Raw genomic sequence first — 4,138 nt, 5'->3', positions numbered from 1 at the left:
ATGCTTTCTAGATGAGAGGTGAGGTACCTATTAGGAAGAAGCACACTAAACTTTTCCTTATCCTTGGGCATACCTATGACTGTTTGTTGCCCTGAGAACTTCAAAGCACATGTGTATCAGGGTAAAATATATTTTGAAATCATTGGAAAATAATTTATAAATTATAAAAAAGAATCCATTCTTGTTTTTGACAAGTTAGTGAGTACATCACATGATTTAATTTATCAATAAGAATAGATAGTGCAATAAATATTTTAAATAAGCTGCATAGTAACACTTATCATATATCCCCAAAATAAATAGACAAAACTTAATACTTATTAAAATGTAAATTGTTCAACAGAGTAGTGACAGGCTTGTTTCCATGTGTGGGATTTCTGATAAAATCCATGTTTCTTTCATTAAAAAATGTTATCTGATTTCTCATTAACTCAGATATTAAATTCAAAGGTGATAATCATGGAAGGAAATAGTACATGTTTATATAATTCCACATTTTTTAGTATACATCTTACATGATTTTTAAGACAATTGCTAGAATATAGTTGGATTTTATAGAAGTACTTCCTTATTTGACAATTATTCTCTACTAGAGGCCTGGTGCATGAAATTCGTGCACTGGGGATGGGTGGGGGGTCCCTTAGCCCAGCATGTGCCCTCTTGCAGTCCGGGACCCCTCCCTTGTTACTGCCCACCTGCTTGCTGCTTCCTACCGCTTGGCTTGCTGCTCCTTAGTGCTGCCATGAAGGCCTTGGGTCTGCTGGGTACCGGGCCTGCGGGTTTGTGTCTCTGATACCCCCAGCAGCCCCAGCACCAAGGTGGCAGGCCTTGGGGCTGCTGGGTACAGGCCCCCGGTTGGCGTGTTTATGTCTTCTATCAGGCCCCCAGCAGCCCCAGCAGCCCCAGCACCACCTAAATAACTTAAGGGAAACTTTATTTAGTCTTCTTTTCTAAGCAATCTAGTTTAAAAATGAGTTGCAGTTAAGACAGAACAAAGAACATGGTACCTAAGAGTGAGATAGACTGACAGAGGAGAGGCTGGGCACTGGTCAGGGGCTTACATGCCAACTGTTCTCCACCTGGGAAATGATGTAAAATCGGTTTCTTTAGTTTTCTGCTTAATGGTCTTCTCCAGCACTGAGGTCAGGGGAGCCGCCTTCCAGCCGTAGGTTGCTTCTCAGAGTCGAAAATTTCGCCATAGGCCTCTGCCTAGGACAGGACCTCTGAACCCCCAGGGTGCATAAACACACAGGGCTTCCATCAGACTCCGCTGATCCCGGGGCCGGGAGGCCTCCCGGCTCTGCGGCTTCAGGGCTGTTTGGCTTCGCTCTACCACTTGGAGCCTGAGTATGCAGATTAACCGCCATCTTTTAGCTTCTATAATTGAAACATTGTATCTTTTGGAGCTGTTGCTTCAGGAGCTCAGAGCCCCGCAGCTGCAGGCGGGAACCTTGGTTTCCTCTATCGCTGGGGCAACCAAGCATCCTGTTCTCAGCTGCCTGGCTGCCTGCCGCCATCTTGGCTGACAGTTAATTTGCATATACTCACTGATTAGCCAATGAAAAGGGTAGCGGTCGTACGCTAATTACCATGTTTCTCTTTTATTAGTGTAGATTTGTAATAGTATTTCTCATCATTTAAAAAGAATATGACACTGTTGCTTTTCAGCTGCCAGGACTTGATGAGTTCTCTGGAGACCAAGGCCTCTACCCAGGCCAGCACTCACCAAGAAGGCCATGTTCAGTTCCAGCATTAGGAACATGCAGCCCAATGGAGAGAAGCCAGCTGATTTTGAGACAGGCATCTCCTAGGATCTCCAGATCCTAAAGGCCCAGCTACTAGGGTTGAATACTCAAGCCATAAAATAAAGTTGGTGTAGGTCTGAAAGCTATTATCTTTGATCCTGTTTCTCAACTGAAATAATTTCAGAAAGTCCAAGTCTAGCTAGTAAGCGAATTGAAGAAAAAGTTCCGTGGGAAGCACATTGTCTTTATCGCTCAGAGGAGAATTCTGCTTAAGCCAACTTGAAAAAAGCCCACAAACAAACAAACAAACAAAATGCATCAACAAATAAGCAAACGCAGCCCAGGAGCCTCACTCTGACAGCCTTGCTAGATGCGATCCCCGAGGACTTGGTTTTCCTAAGTAAAAGTGTAGGCGAGGGAATTCAAGTGACCCTGGATGGCAGCCGGCTCATAAAGGTTCATTTGGATAAAGCACATCATGGAACACAAGCTTGAAACTTCTCTGATGTCTATAAGGAGCTCACTGGCAAAGATGTTCATTTTGAATTCCCAGAGTTTCAGCTGTAAACAAAAACTAAATAAAATATCATTCACAATAAAAAAGAAAATCACATTACTAAGAAGGAACTGTCTTTCTAGAAATAATATTGCTTCCCATGATTCAGGAACATGTTATCTGAGTATATACCCATTAGTTAGATGACAACCAATCTGTGGTGCCAAAAGGAATATGACACATCGCATCTGTAGTTTAACTCCATTTCCCCTTACTTTACACCACTGCCTATCTATATTTCATTTCAAACATTGTAAAAGTGAATTCCAATGGTCTTAATATGAAGAGCAATTGATATTCCCTTCTTATTTAATGCACGTTTGCACCCATTTATTCCTTTTTGCAATTCTCAATGATTATTTTCCCTTGTTTTTAAACTATGAAATAAATTACTTATCACCTGAAGATTTAATTTCCATTTACATCACTTTTAAAATCATTAATAAAGCTAATGTTAAGATTGATCACTGTATCAGCTCCCTTCAACTTGACAGTCTGTTATTTTTCCATTATTCTTTGTTTACTATCCTTCAGCATACTGTCAGTCTTTCTGACAACCAACATAGAGCCAATACTATGAGTTAATTTTTCGAGCAAGATAATGTAAAAAAATATGAAACAACTTTAAGTGTTTTATGGTAATGTATTCTCCTATAGCAAAATTCTATCACCGAGAGCAAACTTATTTATAGAATGATTTATCATTAATGGGAGATGAGATAATAATCATAATTACCAATCTAATGTATTGTAGTATTTTATGCTCTAATAAATATATAGACAAATAAATCAGAATACAATTTCAATTTGCATCATGCCATTTCAATCATGAATGTAAAGTTAGCTCTTTTTTTCTGAGTTCCAATTATGAACTAGATCCAAATAGTTCAATGTGATTATTCAATTGATACAAAATATTTGTCAATTTGCTGTGTATAAATAAATTGTACAACTCATTACATAGATTCAAAAATAGAGAACTCTAAACATAGGCAATATCTCATTTAGTTTAGAGGAGGGGATATATTTAAAGATTAATGTTTTGTCAGTTGCCTCTGGAAATTTCCTGTAGCCTTCAATCAATCAGTCAAACAATTTTGTCTGATTTATACAATTTCTTCAATATCCCCTTACCATCTGTCTTTTCAGATATGTTTGGTTCATTATTAGAGCAGGCCTTTCTTTTTCTTCTTCTAGTGATATAAGAATTGCATTAATTTCTATTTATTTTTCCAGGTGTCTTCCTTAAGTTACCAAAGAGAAAAAACAGTTATATTTAATTTAACTGCATTTTAAACACAAGGCATATAATCCTATATAATAAAGAGGTAATATGCAAATTAACCCTCACACCTCACAAGATGGCTGTCTATGACCAGGCCAGCAGGGGGGTTAGTGATGGGCGACCAAATGACTGAACAAGCAGGCTGCGTGGGGTGACCAAGCCGGCAGAGGGGGAAGTTAGGGACAACCAGGCATGCAGACAGGTGAGCAATTAGGAGCCACCAGTCCAGGATTGTGATAGGGATGTCTGGGATTGGGCCTAAACCAGCAGTTGGACATCCCCTGAGGGGTCCCAGATTGGAGAGGGTGCAGGTTGGGCTGAGGGGACCTCCTCATGCACGAATTTTGTGCACCGGGCCTTTAGTCTTATGATAATATTGATTCAAAATTATACAACAATTTCTGAAACCTAAATTAATATTAGCCCAAGCATTGCCAAATATTTTAGGACATAAAACCATTTTTTTCAAATGAAATCATAGGATTACCTCAAAGTATATAACATATAAAAATAGAATATTTCTGGGTGAAACAAATTCAAGGGAGTAGGGGC

At 39.3% G+C, this 4,138-nt stretch overlaps 1 pseudogene; it reads left to right on the top strand.

Annotated features, from left to right (window-relative positions):
* The first annotated feature begins 1,736 nt into the window (after window positions 1–1,736).
* LOC102431786 lies at window positions 1,737–2,312 on the top strand (annotated as a pseudogene).
* Window positions 2,313–4,138: the final 1,826 nt, after the last annotated feature.

This window comes from Myotis lucifugus, unplaced genomic scaffold (assembly GCF_000147115.1).
Source record: "Myotis lucifugus unplaced genomic scaffold, Myoluc2.0 scaffold_81, whole genome shotgun sequence".
In the NCBI taxonomy this organism is placed as follows: domain Eukaryota; kingdom Metazoa; phylum Chordata; class Mammalia; order Chiroptera; family Vespertilionidae; genus Myotis; species Myotis lucifugus.
Note: the sequence above shows the minus strand (reverse complement) of the source record. Positions and strands in the feature narration are given on the sequence as shown.